Source organism: Pagrus major, chromosome 2 (genome assembly GCF_040436345.1).
Source record: "Pagrus major chromosome 2, Pma_NU_1.0".
Classification (NCBI taxonomy): Eukaryota; Metazoa; Chordata; class Actinopteri; order Spariformes; family Sparidae; genus Pagrus; species Pagrus major.
The window spans coordinates 2,128,279-2,150,531 of record NC_133216.1 but is presented as its reverse complement, the minus strand read 5'-3'; the positions used below and the strand labels follow the sequence as shown (position 1 = coordinate 2,150,531).

The 22,253-nt window shown below is 42.8% G+C and overlaps 1 protein-coding gene across 4 annotated transcripts in view; it reads left to right on the top strand.

Moving 5' to 3' along the window:
* Window positions 1-22,253, top strand: part of LOC141014062 (leucine-rich repeat and fibronectin type III domain-containing protein 1-like protein) — a 303,976-nt gene that overhangs the window by 91,923 nt on the left and 189,800 nt on the right. For all 4 annotated transcript variants that reach the window (XM_073487775.1, XM_073487773.1, XM_073487774.1 and 1 more), the window contains one exon: window positions 13,330-13,459. The gene's annotated coding sequence lies outside the window, so the exon portion shown is untranslated. The remainder of the gene's footprint in view (window positions 1-13,329; window positions 13,460-22,253) is intronic.

The window sequence follows — 22,253 nt, the reverse complement described above, 5'->3', positions numbered from 1 at the left end:
CGTTTTATCTCCGGTAGCCGCTCTTCAAGGATTAGCAGAAACGTTCAGTTCTGAACTGAGAGACCTAATGAGCTCGTTGGGTGTGCGTAAGAACACCGGGACTGATTAGAGGAGATGCACACTGATAATGTAACACCAGTAGCAGATACTGAGGACAGACCCAGACTGAATGTCCTGATGTAGATGGGTTTTACTTTCCCTTTTTTATTTAATCTAAAAATGGACCTAAAGTCAACATTATCAAGGCATATGCGGGCGTATGTCAATAGCCGGGGGAGTGTTACCTGATATGAATGAGGGAGGAGAGTGAAATCATAATTTAATAAATACAGTCTTATATTCAATATTTGGAACAGAACATATATTGAACTAGAACTGGACTCTGGTGGCCTCCCATCAGTGACTTTGCAAGCTTTAGCAGTCAAAGCTTAAACTGTAATATAGTCTTTCTCCAGCGCTTCAGGAAAGCTAATAAAAAGTGAAAGGACATTTGTGACATTTCCTGAACAAATTTTTTTGTCAAGGGCCAAATTGATCGTGTCTCGCTGTAAGTTTTGACTTTTGAAATGGCCGAAGTTGCAGAGAGAGAGAGAGGAAACGAGCAAAGAGAGAGCGTTATAATATTCACTGCACAATGTCCTTGAATGAATCACGATTTCTCCTCCCCTGCTTTGGTTCAGTTAGACAGCAGCTGCTGGTAGATGTTCAGCGTCTTGTTCAAGGACATTTTAGGCAATTTTGTTTCCAGTCCTGATTCATCTTGTGGTTAAAGGTTCCTTCTCACTCAACCTGTCTGTGTTGAAGCTGCACTGAGGAGTAAGAAACATCTCGTCTCTCCGTCCTGTCCCGGCTGTACCGGGCGGGACACAGTTAACCGTCTTCTGCTGGCTGGGTTTTAGCCTGTGGTCTAACAGCGTGGTGAAAGGCCTCTAAGTGGGCCGAGGATCCTCCTGAAAATGGTAGATGTAATGAGATGTGTAGACGGCGGGCGAAAGCATTGTAGCTGCTGTTGTGTTTGCCCTTTTACTAGACTAATAGACACAGTCAGTGTGCAGAGGTTTCCAAAAGCCTCCAGCAGCAACCTGAATGCAGAGTAGTCCATTAAAATAGACCTCCTCGCTTTAAACCTGCACCTCCATCCGTCTCCCACTGCTTCTTCCTGTCTTTTAATGTCTTTCCTTTCTCTCTCATGTCATTTGTTTGAATCCCTCGCTCTCTGCCTGTTCTCCATCTTCATCTTTTCTTGTCTTTCTCCTCAGCCCTGTATTTTCTTCCTCTCCAGCTGTGTCCCTCCTGCCCGAGCCCTAGGCCGGCTGTGCTGACATTATTTGCAGTACAGCTGGAGACCACACACACACATGTACATCAGATATTGAACAGGGATCCATAGGGGCATGTTCATGCTAATGCACAACACCAGTAAACACACACATTACACACATCAGACACGTTTTATTAATACTACTGTGTCAGATTAGTAGCTGTTTGCCTTCTGTCTGTTTGGACTGATAAGAGTGCACAGAGAGAAAACTATCTGTGGGTGTCTGTGTGTATATACAGTACATATGTATGTGTGAGTCTTTGATTGTGATGATTGTGTGTTTGTGAATGGAGGATTGAGAATGTTCCCTCCGTCTGTTTATTTAAACTCCTTCATGAGGTTTTCCATTTATATTGTTGCCTCTGTGTGTGTTTGTGTCAACTTTATAGACCCAGAATGTGTGTGTGTGTATGTCAGGTGTCTTCTGCTGTGTGTGTGTGTGTGTGTGTGTGTGTGTGTGTGTGTGTGTGTGTGTGTGTGTGTGTGTGTGTGTGTGTGTGTGTGTGTGTGTGTGTGTGTGTGTGTGTGTGTGTGTGTGTGTGTGTGTCGGTGGGCAGCGTAAGGGATTTAACCAGGAGGAGGAGGAGATAGATGGCCGCCCGGTGATAGAGGCGGTTGCCGGGTGACAGTTGGGGGTGACTTAGCGACCCGCTGCCAAATTACTTTCTAGGAAGAAGAGCGGAGCTTAAGATAGCTTCATACTTATCTGTTATAACTCATGGGAGAGGAGGGAGGGAGGGCGGGAGGGGAGAGGTGTGAGGGCAAGACGGGAATTGGGAGGGGAAGGGTGAGAGACATGTGAGGAATATGGAGGCGAGAGGACAGGAAGGGAAGATGGAGAGTGGGGAGAAAGGGGGGTAGGAAGAAGGAGATGGAGAAGGAGACACAGTGGGAGAGACAGGTAGATGGGTGAGAGAACAGGGGAGAAGAGAAGTAGCCGAGAAAGGGAGAAGACAAAGGAGAGAGATGAGAGAAACATGGACATTCAGTTATTAGTTATATCCAGAAAACATCATGCTCCTGCTGAGGACAGACGTCCCTTTATTCACACTGGAGCTCAGTCTGGACCTGCTCCGTCTCCAGCTGTGACACTGTGCTGAAGCCACAGAGGAAGCAGTAAGATGGAGGCTGGTTCAGGCAGGTGGAGCTGTCAGAGTGATGCAGTGAGTAATATAGTCTGCAGTCAGGGAGGGAAACCTGATTAAACATCTTCTGAAGAACAAGTTATTACTTTTTCTGTGATAATTGATCATGTATCTGGCAAAATAGTACACAAACCTGGGTTATTGTGAATGTAACTACCAGTTCAAGTCAGATAATTCATGTTTGAAATGTTTATTGCAGCAGCAGAACGTAGCTAGAGTTTTTAGCATCCAGCCTCCAGCCTCATCACTCCCTGCAGATGTTTACAAAGAGATACCAGGAGAGACGAGCACACATGTGAGCTGGAGCCTCGAGGCAGGTGGATGCTGCCGTGTTTGGTGGGGCTGAAAGAACAGGCAGCAATACTGAAGCAGGGAGAGACAGAGAGGACATTTTAAAGCTTAAATAGCCCTCCAGATGTGAGGGTTTGTCTGGGAGATGATTGTGGAGAGTGAAGCATGTCACTCGCTTGTATAGCAGTGCAGCACGAACTGACTGCCTGAACCAACTCCTGGTATCTCCGGTGTGTAAGGCATCGCTCTGTTTGTGGCCCGTTATCTGAGCAGTCTGAGAATTTCTTTGAGGCGCTCGAGGCCTTCAGAACAATCCACAATGGCTGTAAGCGATGTGACAGCAAAGTTGGCGATTTGCTATCGTCACCCTTCTTTAATTGAAAGTTAAAACATTTGAAAGATTCTGCAAAAAAAAAAAACCTGCTTAAGTTGTTGATGCATGACTCTTTCTCCCAAAAATAACTGCTGCAACGATGGTTAAGGTAGAGGAAAGATTGTGTTGACGGCATGTGAACTGTAGTAAAGGTTAAGGAAAGGTTGTTGGGTTGTTTCACAGTGTAAAGTGAGAACGCTCTCGCCCTCCATCTTGATCTTGAACAGTGAGAACATCGACCACTGGAGGTCAGTGTCCTTCTGACCATCAGTACCGTTATTTGTGACACAAACTGGTGTAATGAGATGAGAGTGGTCAGTGCTCAGGCTCAATACACTCACAAACACATACAGACACACACCATTACCATTAACCATTACCATTGGTTCACACACTGAACCATCCATGCATAGACACATGCAATGTCTTTGTATACACACACTCATAAATCTCTCCTGCACACACACACACACATTTAACCAAGTGAACACACCTTGACATTGACACTGATAAATGACATAAGCAAATACACACTCGCTATCTGTCCTACACACACTTCCACACACACACACTGACAGATGGCAGCTCGTCGGATCGAACGCGGCGACAGCGGCGCTACTTTACGTGTTGTTTCCATGGCGAGGAGGGGCGTTGCCCGGGGAAACCGTATTTTGCGTCTGAAACCGAGATTGAGTTTCCTCTTCTCAGAGATGACAGATAACAAGACCCTGGCAATCAAACCCCGACAGGATCAAACGCTGGACAATCAGTCAGAGCTGACAGCCGACTGCAGGCCGACACACTGAGGATGGATGATCGCTGCGAGGAGACAAGGACGCAGAGATAGCAGAGGAGATAGGAGACAAGGTGATGGAGGTGCTGCAGGTGATGCTGAGCAGATGTGACTGAAACTGTCTTCGTTATATTGGATGGATGTTTGAGAATGTGATTTAAAGTTAATCTCATCACTGAATCTGATCCATTTTTCTGTCATTTGATCTCATTCTTGTCATGTTTGTTTCCTCACATTTTAAATGTTTCTGTTGTTTTACACTATAAACCAAGTTATAACCCACAACCGAGTTCAAGCAGTCCATAACCCTTCTTATTATGTTGTTACTCCGGGGATTAGAACAGGGTGGGATTGATTTGACTGATCTCTTCCCTCTTTCATGAGGTTAACCAACCCACAGTGCATAACCCCTGAGCCTGTGTATTAAATGTTCAGTCAACAGATTAATGCAGGCTTACAAGATATATGTCATATCCACGATGGACCAATGTAAGCTCCTCTCCCAGCAGAACATCAGAATATAACTGCTGCTAAGTACCTTTTTAAAATGTAATGTAAGCGTTTGTCTGATCTGGTTGAAAGATATTGACATTAAGCTATATGATAGACAATGAGGTGTTTATCTTAAAACCTGCAACACTATTTTAATTAAAGTGTTATTGTTAAATTAAATTATTGATTTCACCAGAATAACTGAAAACTGCTGCCGACTGTAGCCACTGTTAGCTCAGTTAGCCATGCAGCTAGCAGTCCAGGCTTGGAGCTCGGAGCACCGGGGGGTGCCGGGGCTAGGGCTAGCTGGTTAGCATGCTAACTTCAGTTGATAAAGACATTATAATGTCAAAACTGTAACTTCTTTACTTCTTTACATTCTGTTTGTAGTTTTCATTTTCACCTTCTAAAGCTTCTATTTTGAAAGAATTTGAATTTTATTGTTTTTAGGCTTTTGTTTTTGAACTCAAGTGTCGACTCCTGTAAGGAAGTTGTTTTTGTTCGTGTGGATGTAAAAGAAAAGAAAGAAAAAAATCAAATGCAATGAAGTACAGTGTACAATACGGCTATTTAAAGCCATGATAGAAGATCTTTGCCAGCCCGAATCAAGTCGATTTATGGTTCACTAGTGCTATGTAGCTGTTTTTTTCTATGAGTTGGTGCCTCCTTATAGCTGCTGACTAAAAATATGCTTGTTGACATTCGGTCAATGGAGCTTCCTGGAAACCTGACCTGATCAGGAAGCCGCCTCGGGGTCCTTTCAGATGTCAGATAGCTAACGTCGCTCACATCGACAACCACACCTCTGTTGATAGGCGTTCACTCTGGATTCTTACGATGTCATGGATCTACGGTCAACGTGTAATCGATCAGAACTTGATTAACCACCTCCGCTGAGTTGTGACAGTTTCAAATATTTGTACATATATATATATATATATATATATATATATATATATATATATGTGTGTGTGTGTGTGTTTTAGACTGAAACATTTATTCTAAGCACACATTTTGAACTCACCTGAGTCGTATGCCAGCAGCAGCTGAGAGGTTTCCTTCACACTTTCATGTCTAATCAAGATTCAGACAACACTGCAGACATTTTGGTTTTGGAGCTTTTTCTTCTTGATTTGTTTTAAACTACTCGAGTTAAAGCAGTCATCACTTACGCCATGATTTTTTTTAGTGTTTTAAGATTGATGTTGAGTTGATCGTTTCTCATGAATGTGAAAAGCTGTCGAGCGCCTCGGTTTTTCTACATCTATCATCCAGCGATATTTTCCTTGACTTCACCTTGATTCATTACTTCTACCTCAGGTGCACTATCAAAGTCTTCCCCTTCATTTACCAACTCCAGAAGACACAAATACTCACATTTTACAAACAGCTTTTTTCTTGTGAAACAAGCAAAACTCCTAAAACTAACATATGTTTCTTTATTACTTCTTCATTAGCTTGCAACATATACAAAATAAATTTTTTTAAACTGCATCACATCACAGAAATACACATTATCTCCTTGTTCCAGGCATCGTCACACCTGCATATTTACTACAATAAGACTATTTCCTTTGTTTTTGCACACAGGGTTTCGTTGTTTCAGTAATCATCTCAATCAATCAGCACTAGTGTTGGGTTGATTGACGACTGAACCCTGTACCGTCATAACATCCCGATTTAAAATCAGCACCATGTGAAGGTATTGTGTCCCCCCAGAGTCGCCGTGAGACAGGAGTTGCTGGTGTTTGTAACATGGCAGAGGAAACTTAATTATGTCTCCATGTCCTGTTTATTATGTTCTTATGAAACCTGACCACACAAGATGCTCGGTTACGTTAGTTGCAGCTTCCTATGTCCTATGGCTGACAGCTAAGTTACTGATATGCGATGCAGAGACAACATCCCTTGCAGGAGGCGGGTTAGACTCCATCGTGATGAAGTAATATTCAGGGAGGTGATGAAGTCGAGACACTGGTGGTGGTGATGGAGGAAGAAGGATCCTGGAGATCTGACGACAGGTGGAGCTGACTCCGATGAGCAGAACTTGATATGAAGAGCTGGAGGAGGATTGGGTGGAGGAGGGTTTGCACAAATGCCTGAAATGACAGCTGACGGCAGAGAGGAGAGCGGTTTTAAGCTTGACAGCAGAGACATGATTGATAGTGTTCGAGGCAGAATCTGGTTGGTTAAATGGAAAGGGAGTACACGAAGAAACGCTGGTTCTGGTACATTACGTTGGTTTTGCAGAGTTTAAACAAAGTGCAATTACTTCTGTTCAAATAAATCCAAAGGCTCTCACACAAAACACCAACACAGCAGCTGCTGTGGATGTAAAGATGTGTTTCTGTGATGCCTGCTGTACATGACTGCTCCTCCCACGTATAAAGTCTCTACCATGCATCCCTGTGAAAGCTTGACTCTGAGTCTGAGCATCACTGCAGTGTCTGTACGTATGTGGGTGTCTTCTTTGTGTATGTTTCATGTGTTTGTTACTTGAATGAAAACATGTTGAAGCTGTTGACAGTTTGCGAGACTGACAGAGACGAAGTCAAGAAGGTTGTAGGAGAAGGTGGAGAAAGTCGAGACATCTCTGCAGCAACTGAGACTGACGTGAGGAGGGAAACAACAGGTCTGCTTTGGATGAGAAAGGAATAGTCTACGAAGAGTTTGTTAAAGGACTTTTTGTCCTGGCGACTGGCCTGAGTCAGTAAGTGACGCCTGCAGAGTCCAGCGACGCAGCTAAAGCGAGCATATCTTTAACAAGCAAACCGAAACATCCAGCAGCTCTGCGGCCGTGTTGTTGGTGCACATTATTGGTTTTTATCTTTATTGTTTACCCATCGCCCTTTCATGACTGTCCGACAACTTTATGACCTAATTAAATTGCCTCGATGCTTTTGACATCTTAACACACAAGCCTCGTGAGGCTCATTAGCATTTTGTGACTCACGCTAATAAAATTTTAATGGTTGTGCTGCCGATCATAAAGAGACTAAAACAGGTGGAACGCGTGCTCACACATGCAATTGCATTTTGGGTAATCAGCAGTTTATTAACGACTTCCGCTTGGTTAATGAGAAAATGGAGGGAGGGGGGGTTTAATTGACCGATGAGTGAGTGACCCACATACCTGAGTTTTTCATTCCCAGACCACAGCAATGCTCGAGAGCTGAAACCAAATGTTTTTTTTCCTAAAGAAAGGACAACACTTGCTTTAGTCGCTGCCTCGCCGAGTTGTTTCTTTCTTACTTTTTTAGGTTCAACACTCATCAAACTCGACACACAAATCACAAAGTATTCTGTGATTTGAAGGAAGATAATTACAGAAAACTGCAGCTTTTCTTGCTTTTGTACCACAGCAGCCAAACTGTCCATCAGATGGTTTTGATTTGCCTTGGATTTTAGCAGACACAGAATGGAAAAATGAAACGGCATGATCATTACTTTCACTCTCTCTCCTCCATGTTAAAAACTCAAACCGGGCTGCACCAGCTCCAGCACCAGCTCGGTTCCCTTTGTTCTCAGCCCTCTGTGCTCGCGGTGTCACAGCAGGACACGCGTGCTGTAAGTGTTCATTCCCTCAAAGCATGTTTATTGCAGGAGTGTCAGCTCCTCTGTAATTACAAGTGACACTTGACAGCTGCTTGTGTAACATAGCCAGAAAGGATTTTTGCAGAATTCACTCTTGAGATTGAAATAGTATCTTTTTTTTTTTTTTTTCTGAACAGAACAGCAGCCCCGACAGTTTTGTCGGCAGGTATTCTTCTTTTGTTCCTTTTGAAGGTTGCAGTCATAGTGCTTAAATGTTTTCTTATAAAGTTTCAGTATATGTTAATAAAAATGTCAGCTGAAACTTTTTATTTAGTTTTAGAAACATTCTCATAAAAAACCCCTCAAACTTATTTGTCTTTATCCAACCTCTACGCCGTCAGAATCATACACATATGAGCAATTTGCTGTTGTCTGTAGGTGCAACACAACAAACATACTACTTAAACAATACTTAAAAGACATAATAAAAACTATAAAAATCTAAATAGAGTGTGACCGATTTTAAAGTAGGTGAAGACTGTCCAGATTTGTGCGAGGTCGCAGTAGAAACTGATATTGCAATGTGCAAAATAAGAGCGTCAGTGACTAAAACTGAAGTGAAGGAGGGAGGGAGAAACTGATCTTATGGCGAGAGGTTTTGGTCCTGATGGACCGCAGCCTCCTAACCGAGGGGAGGGTTTTGAAAAGTTTGTGCCGGGGATGTGAGCTTGGGATCTTACCTGCACGTATCAGGGTCCTTGAGGCGTGCAGGTCCTGGAGGGGTGGCAGATTGCAGCCGATCACCTTCACAGCAGAGAAAACAATGCGCACCAACACACAGAGGCAATAGGCAGGCTACGATATCTAGCTAAGCCAACTTAGTTTGAATCGGTATGTTGTGATCAGTGTACTTGTGTACGTCTGCAACACACTTGATTCAATCCCAGTGCGTCATCAGAATAACTATCCTGTAGGTCAACAGTGAAAGCATCTTTCTTTCAAACCATATTTAAGTTATTTGTTAGGAGGCGACCTCTAGTGGCTGTATGTATTATTACGACAGCAAAGGAGGAAGTGAAGAGAAGTAGTATAAAGAGAAAATCCGCACATGAAGGAGGACAGGGTGGGCGGACGGATGTAGAGACGATGTAGAAATGTACTGTAGATGATAAAATATAATAAAGAATAGAAAATGTTTGAAGGAGAGATTTTAATGCCGTTCGATTGTGAATGCTATTTTTATCAACGAGTTAGGATTTCTGATTATGATAATTATAATTCTGCTCACAAACAACGGTAACTGATCGCAATTTGAAGCCTTGATAATCTTTCTTCTATCCTACACAATGTTAAATCTCCTGCCGACTGCTTCTATACATTCATCTTTTATTCAGTACCGAGTCAGACTATAGCTAATCTTTTTTTTCATGTAGCTCGGAGCCGTGCTATAGCTACTGCTAATCTCTTAGCCAGCAGCATTAGCACATGCTAAAGCGAATCCCTTTTTTGTGTAGCAACAGGTCATACCAACTCTAATCCGCTGTTGTGTAGCCATGCTAATGCTAATCCAGCTGCCAGTCAGAGAGGTGATCACCTGCAGGGAGACGGGAAGCGTCGCAGTGAGACGCCTCCTTCACTTTTACATCCGACTTTAAGTCTGACTTCACCCTGTATGTGTGGTGTGCAACTGAACACACACTCCAAATACACACATCCACAACCAAATTTGAAAGAAATGCAGAAGTGCCTTTAAATTGCATATTGGCATTTATATTGAGCTAAGTGTGTGCCGGTGCCTGTATCTTCAGAGATCCAGCCCTCTGCCTGTGTTTTCTTATGTTTCTGGCCGTCAGTCTACCGGATCATATAACTGTCTCTGTCCCTCTGCTCTGCCCTCGTTCAGTCAGTTTGACTGAGGGCGGGGCGAGCTGCTCACACACACATAAAGTCCAGAGGGTAGTGTGGAGGTGTTGGCATGTTTACTTGTGCTTTAGGATGTAGCCACCGTAACCGATCAGAAAATAAAGTTGTATTTCTCTGATTCACTGCTCTGCTTTATCTCTGCTTGATACCTGCCTGATTTGCCTTTTAACTAAGCTCGCAAATATAGTTTTATTTTCCTAAAAGGCTCATTAATCCCTATAAAGGCAATGTGACCAAAATATGATGAAATACTGCTTTTGTTTGGGACTATTTTCAGTGGCGGATTCATCCACAGTTGAAGATGCTCTTGTGAGTATTTGTGGCAGCAGGACGGACGGTGTGTGTGTGTGTGTGTGTGTGTGTGTGTGTGTGTGTGTGTGTGTGTGTGTGTGTGTGTGTGTGTGTGTGTGTGTGTGTGTGTGTGGGATCGAGTCCTAATAAATTACAGTGTGTGTGTTCTTGGTAATTAAGGAGCATGTCAGCCGGTGCAACAGTGTGGCTCACTGATGTTTTTAATTCGACAACAATGGAGCTATTTGGCACAGAGGAAGAAGATACATCAGACTGTGATACACACACACAACTAATATTTAGACTCAGTTCACTGAGGTTTCTGTCCACACGTGGGATTTATTGACTATAAGTAAAGAAAAATAGAATATCATAAACATTTTCTACATGTGATGCCACATTTGATGTGTTGCTCTTCTTCCGTTGAAGCACGCGCTGGGTAAAAACCACTCGGAGGTACTTCAGTGTCAGTTTTTTTGGACTTGCATCTTCAAATTAAATCTGCTGGAAGTTTCCAGATCTCCTGTTTATTTGATTCTCTGGCGAGACAGCTTCCCGCCGTTGCTAAAAATTTCCTGCTTTCTGGTGTCTGAACAACACAGCTTGAAGTTTCCCCCAGTGAGTCGTCTCCTCCTTCCTCCTCCCACTCACTTCCACTAACTCCTTCCCTGTTATTAATGTTCCTTTTTCTGCTTATTTTTCATGAACATTGTTATTTCTCTGCCGTTGTCCATCATGTCGCCTTTTAAATCATTTTGATTTTCTTATCTAATTCAGTTGCAACTTATCATCAGGACTTTATTGTATTTTTCTTCTTGTTTGGTGCCGCAGTCATTACGGCTCGGCCTTTTTTTCCCTGTCATTTATCTCAGCGGCACAAATTGTGTTTATGTTGTGTTCTTCTGTTGTGCCGGCATTTTATCACCTTGTTTAATTACCTTACTTGTATCTTTTATAGGCCGTGCAAACTAAATTACCAAAGTAAACAGAAGTGCATCCCTGCAGGCCTGAAGCCACCTCGACTTAATAAATTTAGAAAATGGGGTTTTTCAAGTTAAAAAAATGTATCAGAGGAAAAACAAAATATATACTTGCCAATGCAAAGAATGTGATGTAACAATTCCTCCGAAAGGCGAACGATCACCTACGCTACGCCCACGACGCTCTGACATCAAACTTGGAGGAAAAATTCCACCTTCAGGCGCCGTGTTGGCACGATGTTATACGTTTATCATCAGCGTGTGATGTTCGCCCTGTTCCAGGAATTCTTCTGTGAAGAAATGTTCTAATTTATTTTTTTATTTTTTGGGTGCACCCGCTTTCCCTCAACCTTCCTCGTCAGCTTCGCTTAGCGAGTTTTCTTGCATTTTCCCAGAATGCCTTAGGAGAAACCCAAGAGAGCAAACATGAAGAACCAGCTGCAGGTTACGGCGTGTGGGTGGACGGAGGGATGAGGAACGTCGGAAAGTAAGAGGAGGTTTTTCTAGCTGAGTCGTGCCACTTTTCTCAAAACATTTCCATCTGTTGAGGCTACAGAAACCTGCATCTCTCGTCGTCTCTGATGGATTTTGTTCTCTGTATGATTGTTGGATGTTGGAGTAAATGTCAGCCGCTTTAAGACACAACTCTTTCTACTTCTGAAGGACTGATCCCAGAGTGTCGGCAAGCGGGCCAACAGAAGCATCGTTAGGTTGAAGCCAGTTGGCAAAAAACGTTCCATTTCCTGAAGATTGTGGTCTAAGTGACGGGTATCGATTCATTTTTACCTGCTGAACCAGCGAGGCGGGTGAGGGGATTGTGAGTGATAGCAAACTGTCCACTACAGCTGAAGAGACGGTTGAATCCAGCTCCGAACTGCCAGGGGTCCCCAGGGAGCCTACGCTCAGTCTGAAGCGTTTAAATCAAACAGTTTGATCGAATCCATCCTGAACATTTAATCCACCATTTACCTTTTCAGCAATTTGGAGGATCTCATTTCAATTCTCTGCACTTACACTCCAGCTGCAGATGACAACTTGATTTGAGTCATTTTCCACTTCCAGAAATAAGACACATATTTATTTTCTCCATTTCTGTGCTCTGAAAAAGAAATAATGAAGGACAACTCAAAAAATATCTAACTTAGTAAACTACAACTTTCCCCCGACGTGCATTTAAAAGGACAGACTGATACCTGAGCTCTTTTTATCCACACAATGCAACCAAAACTGCCCAGTTTGGCAGAAAGTGTCCAGGCTGTGTTTGACGTGGAAATCATTCCTGACTGAAAAGGATAAACTGTCAACTGTCTGCAGCTTAAACGTTTTATTCATCAATATTTTTATTGTTATTACCAAACTTTGCATCTCCCATGAAATTCTCACAAACCTCCCCCATCTGATTCTCCCTTCACGCTGTCTGTTTGCTCTAGAAGACAGATTCAGTTCTGTAAATCCTGCACGAGGAAATTCCTGATGTTTTGTGACTTTTATTGTGAAATGTACCCTTTAGAAATATTAGACCACGCCTCCTGGTGGTCTGGATGACTTACTTCTTACTGAGACGTCATGAGATTTATCTGTTTTTGACGACACATTAAGCTCTAACATACTTTTGTATTACATTTTTACTATTTATATTGTGAACATACGCGCATTGATTGATATATGAACTTTTCCTGTCACGATGTTCTTTGCATTCAGTGGCGTAGATTTGTTGGTCCAGGTGTGTTTGGTGGGATTTTGAAGGAGTCCACAACCCTACTGAAGACAGCGTCCCCCATTGTCTTACCGAAACATTGTTGTCTTTGTTGTTGAGTCTTTTTCCTGATTATTACCAAACTTTTGCATCGCCCATGAAATTATCAAAAACTTCCCGTCTGATTTTCCCTTCACACTTCCTGTTTGTCCTGTTGAGGAACTTTAACAAAGGAAAAGAGGCAGAACAGCCTCGAATGGAGGGCGGAGAGAGGAGAGAGAGAGGGGAGAGCGGAGAGAGAGGGGAGAGGGGGGAAGGAAAGGAAGTGACAGGAGGGACAGACGACAGAAGGAAAGAAGCTTTAGGAATACTAATGAATTAATGCTGCAACATGTTGACATTTCTTTCTTTCTCCTCTCCGTCTCTGCGCTCCCTCCCCCCTCTTCCTCTTCCTCTTCCTCTTCCTCTTCCTCTTCCTCTTCCTCTGCAGGTAGGAGGGTGCCCTTGTTAGCTTGTCATCCTGTTGTAACCCTGAGGCCAGTGATGTGACTGGAATGTGAATTCACCACAAAAAGGACCGACTCTACCTGAGATCTCCCTGCTTCCCCCAACACACTCAGGTAGGTCGTCGGTAATGGAATATTTAATGCACCAGTTCTACATGGTCCAGCCACCAGCCTGGTGAATGTTACATGTTTGATTGAAGTCAGTCCTGTTATTAAATGTCTTTCATCTGAAAAATTAATAAGCTGGGAAATGTTGGGTTGTTAATTATGACGATCGGTGTATGGCCAGTAAATCATGACTGCCAGAATCTGATAAGGTACCTGGCGGTTAATGTAATCCTTAGTGAAGATGGCAGACGTGTCGGGTAAACGCTCGGCAAAATCAACTGAATCGGCAGAATAACATTTTGCAACGTACGTTTCTGCAAAATCACAGTAATGTGAAACCTTCTGTTTCTTCATGTTGCAGCTTTACGTCTCTTTAGGTTCAGTTTTATTTTATTTCATGGCAGTCGTGCTTCTGCTCGGGTTATGTTTAGAAAATGTCACGTTTTGGATTAAAATACACATTTCGGTCGCCAAACACTCACCTGGAGACGCAACGATCCCTCGTTAAAAAGTGTCACACTTCCAAATGTTGAAAACTTGGTGACCTCTGACTCATTACTCACATTTTTGAACATGAGTTTGCCTACTCGATTGTAAACATGTCGTGAATTACACTAAAGGAGGAATTAAAGGAGAATTAGGCTTCTCGAGCATTTTTAGCCCACACACTTCTGTAAATAGCGAGTATGACTCGGGGGCATCTGATATTAGTTTGTATAATTGGTTAATGGCAAAAGTACAAAAGCCTTTTTAACATTTCAAACAGTGATTACAGCGTGAGTTTGAGGCAGAGCTCACAGGCTTGTTACTTCAGTGTTGTGTTGTGATGGGTCTTAGAGATGCTCTGCTATAAAAAGTTCAGTGTAAATCAGCATAATTTATTCATTCATTCCCTCATTTAGCCCATAAACGTTTGTGTGGTGTTTATGGAAAATGAATTGCTTTCAGTGGACTTTTTAATGGTCACTATACAATCATAAAGTTGCTGCTGCCACCTCCAAAGTAGCCCCGTCTAATGAGGACGGACGTCCCTGTCTGTCTGTCCGTCCGTCATCTTCATGATGTTTTGTCGTCATTTATTTAGCTAATATTTGTCGAACACTGACGCTGACTCTGCTCTCGCTGCTTGGCAGGGTACGACCTCTCACACACACATTAGTACTGATACAGACAGAGAGGAGCGTTTCTCTGTCATCGTGCCAGCATCGTTTGAAGCAGCAGCTCGAGGTCGTAAAAAATATCGCGGGTAAAAAATCACAAACTATTTTATTACAATTAAAACATGATATAATAAAGCGGGCCAGCTGTTTGGCCGGCAGCCGGCACTTCTGGAGAGCTCTGGGAAACAAGGAGGGAGTTTTTTATTTTGTCTCCACAATAAATCTAGTTATAAACTTGTTAATGGCTCCGCACACTCGTAGTTCAGCCACACGAGTGTTGTTCTGCCTGATTAGATCTCTGCTCAGAAGTGGGAACATGAGCGAGCTTGATTGACATTTTCATCACAGCCATTTTCTCCCAAACAACTTATTGTTATTTTCACACACACTTGGGGATTGATTTGGGGTTCGGTGTCTTTCTCAAGGACGCTTGACTATGTGGTGCACTTATACCATTTAACCCTGCAATTAAGTGCTGAGCTATCATCCTACCCTGAGCTGCAGCCACTCTCACTCTCTCTAAGTTTCATTTATTTTTCTTTTGCATCTTTTAGAGCCGGGCAGTTTACACCCTTTGCCCTGCTTTGAGCTATAAACATCAGTCAGGGTGTGCAGAGCCTTTGAGATATGAACTAAAACAGCCTTAAAAAGCAAGAGTTTGTGCTTGGAAAGGTCCCGACACGCCAGACCAACGGTCAGCCGAGGTCGGGACCTTCACTGAGCATTTGTAGCTCTAGTTTTTGCAGTGCATCCTGCACTGTTTGCACTAGTCGACCCATTTTTGATATCTTTTTTGCTGATCGTGCATGTAGAATTGGCGGCAGAGCCCGTCAGTGTGAGAAATCTCTCTGATTGGCTGTTTAGCTAATTGAATCAGTGCATCTTTCCCATTGCCATCTTGCAAACTGTTATCAGACATTGATTAGAAGGGGTTATATTGGCGAGAGTGATGTGAAAAGACCCTGCTTTATCTGCGAAGAAGTATTTTCTGTCACGCAGGACTGGGACGTACGTGCTGTCTGGTCGTCAGCTGTAGTCTTTGCGGTGTGTTTTAAGGCCAAGACACAGGCGATGTGATGCAACGCAACACGAAGCCTTCATCACCACCGCTCTGGGCCCTAAAAAAACATTTGTCTTCTGATATTTTCTCATCCATCATGTCTTAAAATGAAATGGGGTCAATCCACAGTTCGGTCACTTTGTGAGAATATCTACTGCTTCATCTTCCCACTTGGTTATTTAAGAACAACACTCCAGGTGACACTGTATTAGACGGTTAGTTGTGTGAGATGTCGTGCAGCATCCTGACCTTCGACACACTGTGTGCACCGTCCTGTTCAGCCATGATAGACTCTCTCCTGTGTCTATTTCTGGGTGTGTGTGCTTACATTTTTTTTGTTTGCCTCCGTGTGTGAGTGGTGCGTGTGTGTGTGTGTGTGTGTGTGTGTGTGTGTGTGTCAGTGTGAGTCAGCACACTTTGAGGTTTCTTTTAAGTCGGCCTACATAGACACACACAGACAGTAACAGTGTGTGTGTAGATGTAAAGGACGGGACATACCTTGTGCTGACTCATGCACAGCTGATGGTACTGTGCTTCATTCCTGCTGTGTGTGAGTGAGTGTGTAAGCTAATTTTAAGCTACTGAACTCAGTCACAACTATATTCTGTATTAAAGTGTTGTTCTTAACATCATGTGTTGGTCTACGACCCTAAAACACGTCAACACAGTCGTCCATACAAACTGGATATGAAGATGTGTGTAGTTTGTTTAAGTCTTAGATTCATGTAGACTCTTCTTTTATTCCCAAACTCTATGTGGCCATTTCACAGACTTGCACGTCCCGTTAAATCCTCACAGTTGAGTCGTTTTTAGCAAACTTTATCCAGAGTGACTCACAATGGCTGCAACAGCATAAGCTGCAATAAGCCGCGATTCCTGCATCCGCCACAGTACGAGTGTCCAAGACGAAGAGCTGTAAGAGGATTGGACGGGTCAGAGCTGCAGCGCATTGGACAAAAAGATGGAAAACATATTCCTGTGTCCATAAAAAAGCATGTTGGCGCATGAAATGAGGGCTGAAAGAGGAGATCCAGGGTGGAAATGTCTGTCATGTTTTGGTTTTTTAAAGTGGCTCAGGTGGTAAAATCAGCAGAAAGAGATCACTAAGGGGACACACACACTTAATGCATTTTATTTTAGGATGATGTTTTGTTTGCACCATTGTGTCATTGTTTCCCTACTCTCCGAGGGAGTTCAGACCTGGTGTTGCCATCAGATCACAAGTAAACAGCTCGAAGCCCGTCAGGATCTCACTTCCCCGTTCTATATGCGAATACTCAGACATTCATCAGTGGAACAAATGGACCCAACTTTTCTTACACAAACAGAAATATCATGTATAATGTTTGCCGAATTTACAAGAAGACCCGAATAGTTATGAATATGTTGTAGACGGCGATTCAGAAAGTTTATAAAGTCTCTCCTAAAACCCCAACTCACAAAATCGTGCATTTTTCTAATGGAGTCTGGGCACTTTCTTCACGGACGACAAAGAAGGAGCCTATATTCCTTCTCCTTCTCCTTCTCCTTCTTTTTCTTTTTCTTCTTCTTGTTCTTCGGGGTTATTCAGGGTTATTGGTCTGCACTTTTATTATTCAATAATGTTTTTTTTAGCTTGAGCTGACAAGACCGTCACGCTGATTTTCCAAACCTCGAACACTTTTCATCAGATTCGTACCAAACAAGTGGTTGGTTTAAAGAAAGTAGCTGAGTGAACGTTATTCTACGATGAGCTTGGACTCTTCACTTTAATAAGAGAAAGGCTGCGTTACAAACTAAGAGACGTGGGAAGTTATCAGGCAGAAAGGGTCTGCTGAAAGTGAAGTTTATGAAGCCTGATACTTCACACAGTGTCCATATTCAGTGACTTTGATCCAGAGGGAGTGACGATGTTGTCAGTGTCCCTCTCAGTGTCCTCAGTGTGTCCCACCGGGCCCACGTCTCCTCCTGCTTCATAATGTGATTGATATTCAGGGCCGGAGACGCGAACACTCGATGATCATGATTACACATCAGGATGACGGTCGAGCCTGTCCTCCCCTAAAGATCTCTGCTCAACACACTCTGGGTTCTGTCTTCTTTTGCAGCCTGTGCAAACACACATACACAACGCCTCTCCATGTATAAATATGCAGACACACACACACACACACACACACACACACACACACAAGCCATGAAAATCTAATTGTGTGCCATTTCTTCTGATAATAGAGCCGGGTGGTGGTCGTGGTGGTGGTGGTGGTGGAGCAGCACCCACAGGGAGCTGGTACAGTGTGTGTGTGTGTGTGTGTGTGTGTGTGTGTGTGTGTGTGTGTGTGTGTGTCCTCTCTGTAATCTCCATCTGATTAGTGCAGAACAGGGAAGATGAAGGAGAAGCGGTCCACTCTCAGCCAATCACAGACTTGAGTGTGTGTGAAGAAAAAAGGTGATAGCCTTCCTCTCACACAGAATCAGTCATTGGATCTTCCGGATCCTTTTTCAATTTTCTACATCGTTTGGTTCGTCCATTTATCCACCGCGCTGTTTTCAGTGGGAGTGAGCCTCTGCTCACGTTACACACTAATCACTAATCTATTAATACAACGGTTTCGTGTGAAGCTGATCATCGGCCCGCCATCTTGGCAGAAAGTGGTGGAATATAAATGAGTGTGTTTGCTGCAGTGTAAGTTTAAGTCCAGGACAACAAGACGATGATACAGATAAATCAAGTCACGTTGAGCTACTTATACTAATGTATGTGACTTTATACTTCTACAATACTTCATTTCAGAGTGACGTGCACATATATCGCAATTCAGTAAACCAGGAAAAAGACTCCCGCACACCGTCCACTTCACTTGCAATTAAGTTTATTGACAACAATAACAACAATAACAATAATTGTTGTTGTCAATAAACTTAATTGAAAGTGAAGTGGACGGTGTGACGGAGTCTTTTTCCTGATTTTGTCAGCCTTCGGTCTTCTCCTACGCACCTATCGACCTTTAGATGTGCAAAAGCTGCACTTTGTACATCAGAAAACCAAAATGTTGTGAAACCCTAATTTTCAAATTCTTCACAACAACAGCTTCACTTTATCCTGTCGTGTTTTTGCAGGTTAGAGTTCGACAAGTTCAAATAATATTCACCAAAAATAAGTTCAACACAAAATTCAGTTTGTCTCAAATCTGTCCGGAGTGAACCCTCTTCTCAAACAAATCAATATAGGATCTCTGAAAAAGATCATTAACTCAACATCTCCAGTACCGGTCAGCTGTTGGTCTTCCTGCACACGGGTCACAAGCAGGAAGAGCAGCTCTTTTAGCAACACTAAGACATAATAAAATGTAATTTCATGAGATCAGGTTGCATAAATAATGTTTTACATGTAACACCAGACATTGTTTCTATAAACAGAAGCTTTTAACTGCGCGTGTCCTTGTGAGAAGCTTTGACTTGCTCACTTCTCCCTGTAGATGACTGAACAACTCTGGGATGAACCTTGAATTTTTAGCACATACAGAAATAGTTTTCATTTTGTGCTGGCTGCTCCGTCCCACGAGAACCCGCTACAGACTGAAAAAAAAAAGTTCAAACCCGCTTCTGGTTTTTAAAACAGGGGGAGAGCTGAAATTACATCAACGATAAAACGGTGTCCTTCAGGCTCTTATCACAGCGTCTCCAGAGATCACACGGTGTTAGGAAATGGTCCAACGCTGTCCTCGTCCTCAGATTTAACATCTAAATTGATAATTCAAGCGGGGAGCTCTCGACATAAAGTCCTCTATGGGGAGCCGGAAATCTGATCACACAGCTGATATATTGTTCCATCACCAGAAGACATGGTGGTATTCCTCCGGGCTGCTCGCTCTCCAAGGAGCAAATCACACCGCACAAAACTCTAAAACCGTCTCTTTACTGTGATTCACTAACACGGCCATTTATCACATTCAGTCCGTGTATTCTAATAATAAAACAGGAAATGAGCGACCTCCGACTTCCTCTACATATCTGACTCTCTGAGGGAATTCAGACCTGGTGTTACCATCCGAGTGATCAGATCACAAGTAGACAGCTCGAAGCCCGTCAGGATCTCACTTCCCCGTTCTTTATGCAAATAATTCAACATCATTGGAACAAATGGACACACCGCTTTTTACACAAACAGAAATATCATGTATGACGTTTGCCGAATTTACAAGAAGACGCGAACAGTTATGAATATGTTGTAGACGGCGATTCAGGAAGTTCATAAAGTCTCTCCTAAAGCCTCAACTCACAAAATCATGCATTTTTCTAATGGAGTCTGGTCACTTTCTTCACGGATGACAAAAAGTAGCACCAGTAGTACTGTTTTTGTAAAATTTGACACGTTAACCATCAATAACATGTTGTCTTCTTTCATTAAATGAGTGTAAATGGTTTCTTCTTCTTCTTCTTCTGGCTCTGTTTCATTCTCTCTGACCTTTAACTCTGGACACTTTACATCCAGTGCTTCTGCTCTCTGCTCCTCTCTGAGGAGATTTTATTGGATCGGGTGAAAAAATGTGCACAAGGTCCAAAATTAACACTCACCAAATGTCGGTACACTTCGTCTCTTCTGGAGAAATCAATGAAGAGCTGCACTCCTCTCCTGCTGGGCCTGTGAGGTGATAACATTTAAATACCATATGTCGGCTACAGTTATACTTCCTGCTCTTTATTCTTTTTCACTAACTCTCATGAATCATATGAAATCTCTGAACGGAGGTGTTGCTTTCTGTCTATTCATAAACCCTCTTTCCCACTTCACCATCCGACTCTCTCTCAATCACACTTCCTCTACTTTATCTCTTCTCTCTTTCCTTTTTTTCTAAATAACTGTTTTAACTTTCTGCAGGCTTCTGTCTTTCAAGTTATTGTTTGATTGCTTCCCTTTATCGTCGTCTGTTCCTCATCTCTCTCTCTCTCTCTCGCCACTAGATGATAATATTAATATCAGTAGAGTCCCACGATCAAAGAGCCTATGATGAATAATAATTATGAGACAATTACTGCTCGGAGAGATATGAGAGCTGTACACCACACACACACACACACACACACACACACACACACACACACAGCCTGCTTCTTATGCTTTTTAGTGTTGTTTAAATTTAGCGTCGCTGTCTCTTGCTGCTAAAACTCGACACAAACTAGTAAAGTATGTTATATATGACACATACATATACATATCCTGCAGGTGTATCTCACCTTTACCTCTTCAGTCTCTGGGTCACTCAGCTGTTTCAGTTTTGTGTAGATTCAAAAATACTTCAGTGTTTCTGCGATGCAGAAGTGGGACAAGGTCGTTGTTTCCTGAGTCACAGTGACGACTCAAGTCCACAATTAAATGGCATTTGTAATTTCTGAACATTTTTAAAAAGTAAATATCTTGAACTGGATGTAGTTTTTCAGTCCGTTGTCACTCTCATCATGTCAAATACATCACCCTGAGTCAGGGTGGTTGGGTCGTTCACACGCAGGACCACTGGGGTTCACGTCCGCTGTGTGTCATCACTGATTTGTTTGTAAGTTGTGTTGTCACACTGGCTCAGTGGGCTTTACCCGGGATTCCACTGGTTGCATATACAGGATGTATGATTATGAGGTAGCATCTCCTTCATTTGTCGCGTTTTCATGTGTGTAATGTTGAAACTCTAAAAAAGCATAAACGATATAAACTATAAACTAATAACTCATAAAAGTGGAACAGAGTGTCTGTGTGTTTGAGCCATACAGTTTATTTTTACCTTTTCATTCCATCTCTATTCATCTGTAGCTCAATCTTCTCTATACAAACACCCCCAAACCACACACACACACGCACACACACACGCACACACACACACACACACACACACACACACAGATTTCCTTGTTTGATCTGAGAGTTGCTCTCAGGTTGACTCACTGAATGCTCTCCTCTCTGATCACAACATTTTCATGTCTCTCTTCAGTCACATCTGTGCGTGTGTGTGTGTGTGTGTGTGTGTGTGTGTGTGTGTGTGTGTGTGTGTGTGTGTGTGTCATCAGCTGGTGAGTCAGTGTGTTCTCCTCGCTCGAGGATCAACCAGGAATAAACACACACACACACACACACACACACACACACACTGACAGAGGAAGCTCTCAGGTTTCCATGTTGTTTTCTCTCATCAGTGATCACAGAGCCTCCAACTCTTGACTGACTCATGATGCCAATCAATGCTGGAAACAGACCTGAGGCCTGTGAGCTGTGAGCTGAGCTCCATCACCACTTATTAAATAATATTAACCTACTAACACACTCAGCTGTGAATCTTTATTTACATCTTCTCCTCCTTCTCCTTCCTCTTCTTCTTTTTCTCCTTCTTCTCCTTCTTCTCCTTCTTTGTATTTATTTTTTATTTTTTGGGTCCAGAAGTGATGGTGCTGTATGTAGACTGTTTGTGATCAGCTGAAGGAGCTCTGACTGTAGCTGCAGCTCCTGCTGGTGAATACTTGGAGCTGCATGAACTTAAAGGCAGGATGTATTTAAAGAGTCCGGCCGAGTCTCTCTGATGTTAAAATAAAACCTGGCCGTACTGTATGTGAG